The sequence below is a fragment of the Acanthopagrus latus genome, chromosome 14 (genome assembly GCF_904848185.1).
Source record: "Acanthopagrus latus isolate v.2019 chromosome 14, fAcaLat1.1, whole genome shotgun sequence".
Lineage (NCBI taxonomy): Eukaryota > Metazoa > Chordata > Actinopteri > Spariformes > Sparidae > Acanthopagrus > Acanthopagrus latus.
The window spans coordinates 2357548-2369825 of record NC_051052.1 but is presented as its reverse complement, the minus strand read 5'-3'; the positions used below and the strand labels follow the sequence as shown (position 1 = coordinate 2369825).

The 12278-nt window shown below is 48.0% G+C and overlaps 1 pseudogene; it reads left to right on the top strand.

Moving 5' to 3' along the window:
- Positions 1-9508: 9508 nt before the first annotated feature.
- On the top strand, positions 9509-11296 carry LOC119032150 (annotated as a pseudogene).
- The last annotated feature ends 982 nt before the right edge of the window (positions 11297-12278 follow it).

Genomic DNA, 12278 nt, shown 5'->3' with positions numbered 1-12278 from the left:
GAGCCTAGCTCCAAAATTCTAAATGGTTGAATGCTTTTTACATGTTTTAAAGAAATACATTTATGACCTTTTTTTTTTTTTTACGACCCTCCTTGAACCGGCAATTTATCGTGGTGGAGGAGTTTGAGTACCTGAATGATCCTAGGAGCTATGTTGTCCAGGTCAGACTAAGATCGGTTCAAAAGCCCCTAATGACAGACACAAAATCGAGGACACTTACGTCGGCCAGACAGGCGTTACCGGGGCCCCACCCTGGAGCCAAGCCTGGGGTTGGGGCTCGCAGGTGAGTGCCTGGTGGCCGGGCCTTTGCCCACGGGACCCGGCCAGGCGCAGCCCGAAGGAGCGACGTGGGCCTGCCCTCCTGTGAGCTCACCACTCGCAGGAAGGTTCAGAAGGGGCGGGTGCGGTGTGATTTGGGTGGCGGTTGTGGGCGGGGCCCTGGTGATCCCAATCCCCGGACGGTCACTCTAGCCATGGGGACATGGAATGTCACCTCACTGGGGGGGAAAGAGCCTGAGCTGGTGCGAGAGGTTGAGCGGTACCGGATAGAGATAATCGGGCTCTCCTCTACGCACAGTCTGGGCTCTGGAACCGAACTCCTTGAGAGAGGCTGGACTCTCTTCTTTTCTGGAGTTGCCCACGGTGAGAGGTGGCGAGTTGGTGTGGACTTGCTTATAGCTCCTCGGCTCATCCGCCATGTGTTGGAGTTTACCCCAGTGAACGAGAGGGTCGTTTCCCTGCGCCTTCGGGTCGGGGATAGGTCTCTCACTGTTGTTTTCGGCCTTCTTGGAGTCCCTGGGAGGGCTACTGGAGAGTGCTCCAACCGGGGACGCCGTCGTTCTTCTGGGGGACTTCAGCGCTCACGTGGGCAACGACAGTGTTACCTGGAGGGATGTGATTGGGAGGAATGGCCTCCCCGATCTGAACGAGTGGTGTTTTGTTACTGGACTTCTGTGCTAGTCACAGTTTGTCCATAACGAACACCATGTTCAAGCATAAGGGTGTCCATATGTGCACATGGCACCAGGACACCCTTGGCCGGAGGTCAATGATCGACTTTTTGGTCGTGTCATCTGACCTCTGGCCGTATGTCTTGGACACTCGGGTGAAGAGAGGGGCTGAGCTGTCAACTGATCACCACCTGGTGGTGAGTCGGATCCGTTGGCAGGGGAGGAAGCTGGACAGACCTGGCAGACCCAAACGTATTGTGAGGGTCTGCTGAGAACGTCTGGCAGAACCCTCTGTCAAAGAGGTCTTTAACTCCCACCTCCGGGAGAGCTTGGACCTGATCCCAAGGGATGCTGGGGACATTGAGTCCGAATGGACCATGTTCTCCACTTCTATTGTTGACGCGGCTGTCCGGAGCTGTGGCCGTAAGGTCTCCAGTGCCTGTCGTGGCGGCAATCCCCGAACCCGGTGGTGGACTCCAGAAGTAAGGGATGCTGTCAAGCTGAAGAAGGAGTCCTACTGAGCCTGGTTGGCCCGGGGGACTCCCGAAGCAGCTGACGGGTACCGGCAGGCCAGGTGAGCGGCAGCACGGGCAGTCGTGGAAGCAAAAACTCGGGTCTGGGAAAAGTTCAGAGAGGCCATGGAGGAGGACTATCGGTCAGCCTCGAGGAAATTCTGGCAAACCATCCAGCGCCTCGGGAGGGGGAAGCAGTCCTCCACCAACACTGTTTACAGTGGAGGTGGGGAGTTGTTGACCTCGACTGGGGACATTGTCGGGCGGTGGAAGGAATACTTCGAGGATCTCCTCAATCCCACTGACATGTCTTCCATAGAGGAAGCAGAGGCTGGGGACTCAGAGATTGACTAATTCATCACCCAAGCCGAAGTCACTGAGGTAGTCGGAAAGCTCCTCGGTGGCAAAGCACCGGGGGTGGATGAGATCCGCCCTGAGTACCTCAAGTCTCTGGATGTTGTAGGGCTGTCTTGGTTGACACGTCTCTGCAACATTGCATGGCAGTCGGGGACAGTGCCTCTGGACTGGCAGACCGGGGTGGTGGTCCCCCTATTTAAAAAGGGGGACCGGAGGGTGTGTTCCAACTATCGGGGGATCACACTCCTCAGCCTCCCTGGGAAAGTCTATTCCAGGGTACTGGAGAGGAGAATTCAGCCAATAGTCGAACCTCAGATCCAGGAGGAACAATGTGTTTTTTGTCCGGGCCGCGGAACACCTGACCAGCTCCATACCCTCCGCAGGGTGCTCGAGGGTTCATGGGAGTTTGCCCAACTAGTCCACATGTGTTTTGTGGACTTGGAGAAAGCATTCGACCGTTTCCCTCGTGGCATTCTGTGGGAGGTGCTCTGGGAGTACGGGTTCAGAGGCCCTCTGTTAAGGGCCGTACGGTCCCTGTACGAGCGGAGCAGGAGCTTGGTTTGCATTGCCGGCAGTAAGTCAGACCTGTTCCCGGTGCATGTTGGACTCCGGCAGGGCTGCCCTTTGTCACCGATTCTCTTCATTATTTTTATGGACACAATTTCTAGGCGCAGCCACGGGCCAGAGGGGATCTGGTTCGGGAGCCACAGGATTTCATCTCTGCTTTTTGCGGATGATGTGGTCTTGTTGGCTCCTTTGGGCCGGGACCTCCAGCATGTCCTGGGGTGGTTTGCAGCCGCGTGTGAAGCGGCTGGGATGAGAATCAGCGCCTCCAAATCCAAGGTCATGGTTCTCAACCAGAAAAAGGTGGCTTGTCCCCTCCGGGTTGGGGGATAACTACTGCCTCAGGTGGAGGAGTTTAAGTATCTTGGGGTCTTGTTCACGAGTGAGGGAAGGATGGAGCGTGAGATTGACAGGCGGATCGGTGCGGTGGCCGCAGTAATGCGGTCGTTGTACCGGTCTGTCGTGGTGAAGATTTACTGGTCAATCTACGTTCCTACCCTCACCTATGGTCATGAACTTTGGGTCATGACCGAAAGAATAAGATCCCGGATACAAGCGGCTGAAATGAGTGTCCTCTGCAGGGTGGCAGGGCACTCCCTTAGAGATAGGGTAAGGAGCTCTGTCACTCGGGAGGAGCTCGGAGTAGAGCCGATGCTCCTCCACATCGAGAGGAGTCAGTTGAGGTGGCTCGGGCATCTGTTTCAGATGCCCCCGGGACGCCTTCCTCGGGAGGTGTTCCTGGCATGTCCCACTGGGAGGAGACCCCGGGGAAGACCCAGGACACACTGGAGTGACTATGTCACCCAGCTGGCCTGGGAACGCCTTGGGATCCTCCCAGAAGAGCTGGAGGAAGTGTCCGGGGTGAGGGAAGTCTGGGTGTCCCTGCTCAGACAGCTGCCCCCGCGACCCGGCCCTGGATAAGCGGAAGAAGATGGATGGATGGACCTTTTTAATGTGTTTAGAAGAAAATGGCTGAATTTGCTTTACACAGACTTTAAGATCAGTTTTTGCAGTTTAGCGAAAAACCTTTCAAGGCAGAAGTGGGCGTGGCCATTGCAAAGTGATTCAGCTCCATTCAGGGAATCTGGGGATACAAGGTTTTTGAATGTGCGACATATGGTTTGGGAGTTATAGGCAAAAATGCGTTGGCCTAGGTTATAACACCCCCTGCAGGCGGATATATGCAGTTTTCTGTGTTTGAGATATTTGCAGGAGTCTGGATAAACCCTGCAAATTGCACTGTCCTCCATTGCATGGTTTAGCCTGCAGCACCACTTTTAGCAGGAGAAAAATAGAAATAAAAATCCTTACAATCACAATAGGGTTCCTAGCACCGCTGGTCCTATTAAACTCGTATGCTTGCATACGCGTACCCTCGGCTTGGCCCCCCAATAACACTACGATGGAGCTTAGTTGTCACAGTAAAAAGTCTGGAAACGTGCAGTCTGGAGACAGAGACAATGTGAACAGTGTCCAAGAATTTGGAGACTGGGTTGGAGACAAACCCAGCTTTCGCTAGCTGTTTGCCATTAGCTTCATGGCAGTAATGGTAACAACACATATGAACAAACTAACATTATTCAGGCACATTAACCATTCTGACACATCCGTTTCGCAATCCAAACGGCATAACATTATATGCGTAAAGTCCATTCGGTGTAATAAATGGTCAACGCAGTCCTCCATGCGAGGCAGCGGAAAAGAATGGGGTTTAGTCATAGCATTTAATTTTCGAAAATCAGTGCAAAATCTGGCGGTGTTATCCGACTTCGGCACTAAAATGCACGGGGAGGCCCAACTAGAAGAGGAGGGACCATGTATTTCACTTCGGTATTAAGATATTTATTTTTCTCAGGGTTTACTCTGTAAAATCTTTGCCTAATTGGCTGCCCATCTCCCACATCTATGTCATGTTCAGTGACAGGTGTTTGAGTAGGGGTATCATCAAACAAACAGGGAAAAGATTTAATGACCTCGGACAGGTCCGCTTGCTGTGACTCAGACAGATGTCCCAATAAAACATGGAGATTATTCAGAGATTCTGAGTTTTTTAGTCGACCTTGTTGCACCACAGTATCAGATTCAGACAACCCATCTTCTACTCCGGCAGCCACAGACTGTGGAGGATACACCATGGACACTCTACCTACCGAACAGGCAGGGCGCGCAGGTGCCGGGGAGACCGGAACAGCTTCACCTTGGGGAACATGGCACAACTGAGTACCCTTTCTAGGATCAGGCATAGCAATGATATAGTTACAGTAGGATGTTCTTTTTTTTTATTTCATAGGGACCGGTATACTTTGCCTGAAATGGAAAGGTGGTGATTGGAAGTAGCGTCAAGACCTGGTCCCCTTCAAGAGGCTAAGAGTAACCAGGGAAGCCCCTCCTCCCAGTCTCTATCCATCTGCACACAGTAAGATCTTAACAGTGATTTTAAGGACTGATGAAAACTCTCCAGGGCCCCTTGACTTTGAGCATGATATGCAGTCGCTTTATTGTGTTTTACACATAACTGTCGCAGTACCTGCGCAAACAAGTGAGAGGTGAAATTCAAGCCTTGGTCACATAAGGATAATCTTTGGGATACCGAATATAGCAATGAACTGCGTCAGGGCATGCACAACGGAATGCGCTGTGATCGTGCGTAAAGGATATGCTGCTGGATAACGGGTGGTTTGGCACATGACCGTGAGCAAATAGGCTGCCCCTGACCTAGAACGCGGCAACGGCCCGACACAGTCAATGATAAGGTGTTCAAACAGCTGTCCGACCGCAGCGATCAGGAGCGGAGGAGCTGGCTTAATTACTTGATAAAGTTTCCCCGTGAGCTGACAGACGTGGCAAGTTTTAATGTACTCTGCCACATCTCTCCTTAACATAGGCCAGAAAAAAAAATCCTAAAATTTGGTCATTTGTTTTCCTCACCCCCCAGTGTCCAGACTCATCATGGGCCCGCTTCAGCACCATCTCACAGAGCCTGGAAGGCACAACAACCTGAAGGATGGGGTCCCCAACAAACTCATCCCCATGTGGCACCCACTTCCTCATCAGCAGTCCCTTAAGCAGAAAATAACAACGCAAAACATTCTTTACTTCATGTGCAGGCAATGCAACATCAGCAGCCCGTTCAGAGACGCATTTGCATGCTGCTCACTCTCTAGTTGTTCCTGCGTGACTGAGAGAGAAACATCCGACAAAGAGAAACACAACCCCTCTGCTTCCTCACCATCACCCACTTCATGCTCAGGCACTGCTGGAGGTGAATTTTGGGCCATGGAACGCGTCACAGCGCATGCTCTAAACACTTCAGGGAAACTAACCACATCATTATCGGGCTGCTTCCTCACCAGCGGAATGGGAGAAACCACCGGCAGCGGCGATGCGCCGCCCCACACACGCCCACCTGCAGCACTGTTCCCCAAGATCAGAGTGACCCCCTCAACAGGCTGCACAGGCCTCACACCAACCATTAACTCACCCTGGAAAAGATCAGAGTGTAATACAACTTTGTGGAGAGTAACACCTTCATTTCCATACCCACAATAGGCACCCAACACCCTGTGTGATTCTCATTGAAAAAGGATAACACTGATTCCTGAATGAAGGAATCAAAAGCCGCCGTGTCTCGCAGTATTTTAACCAGCACCTTCAAACTGACCCCACGAGAGAAACATAACCATTAGAAATAAACGGCAGAAAAGCAGCAAGCACGGACTCACTCTGTTCTGTCACAGTCACTGCTGGCCCGCTAGGCAGAGAGACGGTGCAACAGGCACCCTTTGGTTGCCCTGCAGAGCTCCCCGGGGAAGTCCTCGCCTTAAGCGCGTAAGAATCGGCTCTGAAATGCCCCTTCTTATGACAATAACTACACGTTTTCTCAAAACCTCTCCCATTACGTTCTTTAGGGTCAGTTTTAGCAAAATGACCCACATAACTCCCCAGAGTCCCCTCAGCTTTCAAAATTTCCATGAGTGCCACCATGGGCGCGCCACTAACCAAAGGAGCGTTTATATGTCAGCACATAATCATCTGCCAGTGAAGCCGCCTCAGTCACACTTTTTACTTTGAGGTCATTGATATGTTGCGCAACACTGTCAGGTATTGACTTTTTAAATTGCTCCAACACAATTAACTCTGACAGATCCTCAAACGTCTCCACCTTCAATGCGGAACACCAATGCACAAAGTGACCAGTCAGGTCACAAGCAAAAGATGCGTCTGCTTCTCCATTCTCTTCCACGTCCAAAAACGTTGGCGATAAGCCTCCAGAACAAGCTCATATGCTTTCAACACCGCTGACTTCACCTGTTCATATTCTTTTCCATCTGACACTGACAGAGCGGAATACGCCTCCTGCGCCTTGCCCGTCAGTGCGCACTGGAGCATCACTGTGCGGGCTGCATCAGGCCACCTCCTGGCCTCGGCGACTCGCTCAAACAGAGAGAAAAAAGCCTCCGGCTCTTTTTCATTAAATTTAGGCAACAACCGAAGATTTCCCAAAACAAAAATTTCCGTACTCTGCTTTACCTTATCATGCTCCAGTTGCAACAGTAACATTTCTTTTTGTTGCTCAAAAGTTAGATTCGATGCTGCCAGAGGTGGCAGATGTCTAGACTCCTCATCCAACACCCCCATATCAGCCAAATTAGCCTTCAAAATACTCCTTACTGCGTCTTTCAGCTGCTTATCCCCTATCTCAATTCGATAGTGGTCTGTGATCTTCAAAAGCTGCTCCCTTGTGCATTTGTCCAATAATGCCTTCGAAGGAACCTCAACAAAGTCAGCCACTTCTGCCATATCTACCAAAATGATGAACACCGGAACACTCACATTTGCTGCTACTAACCAGGTAAACCAAAACGAAAAGAAAAAAAAAAAACAGCTGAGACACCCCCAACCCCTCACTACCTAACCACCATAATACTTCCAAAAACCTCACCTAGTCTTCATTGGCTTGCCAAGTACAAAGCATCACCATCCCCAGAATATCACATCTGACCTCAAATGGTCAGCTGCAATAAACCAAGTTTAGCGCACCCCCTCCTCAGGATTACCAACAAAAACAAAAATGGAAAAATAGCAGAGTGGCAAGATCTGCTCGCCCACCGGCTAAGCTGATCAGGGCGCTCGGACAAAACACGAAAATATTACTTTAACATATAGCAGCAAGTATAAGCAAAGTGCTCCAAAGCAAACATAAACTACATCCCATAATCTTACCCATACGATTCAACACAAAACGTGGGGAACAACACACACAGTTGTGGCTTCGTGGTTCCCACGCTACACTATAGTAACACCGGCGGCGCAGTTCCATTCATAAACATTGCCGAATTCATTCACAAATCTGGGCATCTAGCCAGTGTGTAAAGACAACGAGCCCCCACATTTGTCATGACCCGGCTATAGGCAGGACAAATACGATGAAGCATATGGGTAGAATAAGAAGTTAATATTTTTATTCGCCAAAATAAGATCCCAACCAAAAATAAGCAACCAAAAGAGCACAAAGAAACCACGTGGTGCTGAGACGGAGCTGTGCCCAGCTCCGCTGCTGGAATGGAGTGAAGAAGAGAGAGACTGGAAGAGGGAAGACTGACACCCTCTTGTAGCCTACACCTGGGGACTGGTCAGGCCCACACTGGTGACAAAGCACCAACCACCAGCGACCTGCAAACAGACACACAGAAACAAGGGAAGACAGGACAACCATGCAAACATCCAACAGGCACCACCAGAAGGAGGCCGTCACACCAGTGAAATGTCTCGCTTGATATCGTTGAAGGCAGTCCGGGCGCGGTTGGCTAACAATTCTTCTTTCAGCTGTAGGCTTTGTTTCTTCACGGCCTCTTGAGCAGCTAAACTGCATCGATTTGTAATGGTTAAGGGAGGGATCAGAGTCTCAGTGGAGTTGGTGATTATGGAGCTCCGAGCATATATCGGCTTGACTGCGTGCGTAAAATAACTGAGAAAGAAATGCGAACGAAGACGAACTTATCACTAAACACAAGAAAACAAAAATAGATCTGTCTGGCTTTGAATACGGCACGTTAACAATATAAAGGAATATAAAAGGAAAAAGGAGAAAAAAAAAATCAATTTCGTCTGTGTGTAAGTTTCAAAAAGGATACTTTCAAAATAAAGGTGCGTTACTTCAAGAGGAATCTTACAAGTGGTTCAGTTCTCCGGAGATCGTTAAGTCTCGGAGCCGCCAAAAACTAAGCAAAGTACGAAGCTAAATGTGAAAAATAATAAGTTATGCATGTTCAGGATAAAGTAAGTAAGAAGGTTGCAAAACGAGGAGCGGGTAGCAAAATAAAGAGAGGAGAAGAGAGTAAAAGCAGCAGCAGAAAAGAAGAGCAGTGGAATGCTTGCTCTTTTAATGTTTGAGCTGAAGGCAGATCGAGGGCAGCCTGGTCACGATATTTCCTCTGGTGAAGTCACAGCTCATATTACCGACTTCTTACTTATTGAATCAAACTAAAAAATTGCTGTTGAATATTTGCCGAAATCCACCATGGTCTCACATCAACATTTGTTACAAGAATATAACGAAACACAACCAAAGTTGCTTAACAGGCAAAACTTTTTGGCTATAATAAATCACAAACACAGGTACACACGTCTCAGCAGCGCTGATGGCTTAAGCAGATTTCATATAGTGACAACTTATGCTTCACAGACATGAACCAGAGTTAAAAGAAAATATGTATAACTTAAAAATAGATCACATGAGGTGGCATTGTGGCTTCCACCAGACCACATATGTCAAAGTCAAGGCCCGCGGGCCAGATCCAGCCCGTGAATGAATTATCTATGGCCCCCAGGATGATATTTGATTAGTATTAAACCGGCCCGCTGGCCGTAGCCGCCCGCTGGCCGTAGCCGCCCGCTGGCCGTAGCCGCCCGCTGGCCGTAGCCGCCCGCTGGCCGGAGCCGCCCGCTTGCCGTATCCGCCCACTGGCCGTAGCCGCCCACTGGTGTTTTGCGTGCACCAATACTACATTACCCACAATGCAACGGTAGCGCGCAAACTCACTGCAGCGCAGCAAGCAGGCATCGGTTTCATTCATCAGCAGTCAGAGCAGATGTCAACTTTCAGCTACCCCCCTCTCTAAAAAAATGGCTAAACAGAAGGTGGATGCTGAAAACAGGGGGTTTCAAGCCAAGTGGGAGGCAGAGTACATGTTCACGGAGGTAAAAGGCAAACCTATGCATCTTCTGTGTGGAGAAAGTGTGGCTGTAATGAAAGAATATAATCTAAGAAGGCACCGTGAAACGTCTAAGAAACACAGAGAAAGACAAGAATATTGACACGGAACAAAGGCTAAAGAAGGTGGAAGAATTGAAATGAGGTCTTAAAGCCCGGCAGGCTCTATTCTCAAAAGCCCAATCACAAAGCGAGGCTGCTGTCAAGGCTAGTTTTATTGTGGCAGACGTCGCAAAATCAGCCATTTACAGAGGGAGAGTTTATAAAAAAACTGTATGCTTAAAGTTTGTGACGCAGTGTGCCCAGAAAAAAGGCAACTATTTTCAAACGTCTGAGCAGAAACACAGTTGCTGAACGTGTAGACCAGCTTTCCACCAATCTAAAAGAACAGCTTGTGGGAAAGGGAAAAGATTTCATCGCATATTCCCTTGCTGTAGATGAGAGCACTGACACATCTGACATTGCCCAGTTGTCAATTTTCATCCATGGAGTAGACTCCAGCCTGAGCATAACAGAAGAGCTTTTGGCATTACATCCTATGCATGGCACAACTACAGGACAAGATCTGTATGAAGAGGTATCCAGATGTGTAAATGAGATGGGGCTGCCTTGGGAAAAACCTGTGGGATTGACAACAGACGGTGCACCCGCGATGTGTGGGCACAGGAGTGGATTGTTGGCAAGGATGTGTGAGAAGATGCAGGAGGAAAACATTACAGATGAGCTGACAGCTTATCACTGCATTATATACCAGGAGTCGTTGTGTGGCAAAGCCTTGAAAATGGAACATGTAATGAGCACCATAACGCGAGCAGTTAACTTCATTAGATCCAAAGGTTTAAATCACCGCCAGTTCAAAGCATTTCTGGGCGAGTTAGATACGGAGTATGGTGACTTGCCCTATCACACAGAGGTGCGATGGCTAAGCCAGTGAAAGGTGCTGCAAAGATGTTTCGAGCTGCGCGAGGAGATCTGTCTGTTCATGGAAAGCAAAGGGAAAGACACAACAGAGCTCCGAGATGAAACGTTGCTGTGTGAAATGGTGATTCTGTGCGACATCACGAGCCATCTGAATGTGATGAACCTGCAGCTGCAGGGACGGGGGCGTGTCATCTTTGATATGTACAGTACAGTGAAGGCGTTTAAAACCAAGCTGAGTCTGTGGGAGAAGCAGATGCGGAAAGAAAACTTGAGCCACTTTCCCAGCTGCCAGACCTTGAAAGAGAAGCTCTCTACCGCTGTGTTCCCGAGTGCACAGTTTGCTGATAAACTCAACATACTTGCTGCCGACTTCCAACGCCGATTTGCTGACTTTGAAGGCCAAAAGAGCAGGTTTGAAATGCTCAGCAATCCTTTTGCAGTTGACGTGGAAAGCGCACCACCAAACCTACAAATGGAGTTGATTGAGCTCCAGTGCAATGACACACTGAAGGAAAAATATGAGAGAGTGAGTGCTGCTGAGTTTGCACATTTCATCCCCGACACAATGCCCTAGCTGCGCATCCAAGCTTCTCAGACACCCTCTATGTTTGGCAGCACATACCTGTGTGAACAACTGTTCTCTTTGATGAGGCTAAACAAAACATCACACAGGAGCCGTCTTACTCACCTTCAGTCAATCCTGAGGATTTCCTCAGCTCAGGGCCTGAGTACAAAAGATGAGACACCACCAAGTATCAGGCTCAGTCTCAGACAAGTGAGCATAACAGAGCATTAAGGTATTTTTAGTTTTTAATTTCGTTAAACTCTTTACATTTGTTTCTACAAGACGTGATTTTTATTTGAAGGAAGTATTTTTTGTCTGTGCCATAGATTTTTGTATTTTATTTTATTGATTTTTTTTGTATTTTATTTATTTGTATTTATTTTTCAGTTAATGGACTCAGGGAAAATTGCAGATAAGAGCCATGAGAAAGAATACAACTAATTTGATTTTTTTTAATTTTCTCATTTTACTATTTGAAGGCAGTAATTGGTAGGCTCATAGAGCAGCACAATATTGCATTTTCAGTTCATGATGCATGTAATTTCATTTATGCATTTATCTCGATATTAAGGAACATATTTTGTTTTTGAAGGACATTTACTTTTTTTGCTGTTTGCCTGTTGAAAATGTTTTCCCTTGAAATTACTGACAGAGCCATAAGACAATATTGCTTTATTCATTTAATGTACAGGACATGTGATTTTTCTTTGAAGGAAGTTTGTTTTTGTCTGTGTGCCTGTTGAAAAATGTTTTCACTTGAAGTTACTGACAGAGCCATAAAAAAATACTGGATTATTCATTTAATCATTAAATAGTATACACCGTGTTAGGTCTTGGTTCAATGGGCTATGTGCAATCATTTCAATATGTTTTAATACACATTGAATCAGTCCGGCCCTTGGCTTGTAGCAAATTTGTCTTTTTGGCCCTCTGTGTATTTGACTTTGACATCCCTGCACCAGACCCTCAGACATTAAAACGAAAACTTATAACTTGGGTTAGGATTAGCTCAAAAAGATAAGAAACATATCAAGATGTGGGTCTGGTCCTGCTGTGGAAAAATATATTATTAAGGAAAAGATTAGATTACAGTTTGGTATCTTTCTTGGATTAGGAAAGAGATCAGGACTCTTTCCCCTTCTCTGTTAATATAGAATGCTTATGGCTCTCATTTATGGTCCTTGATTTCATGGTAA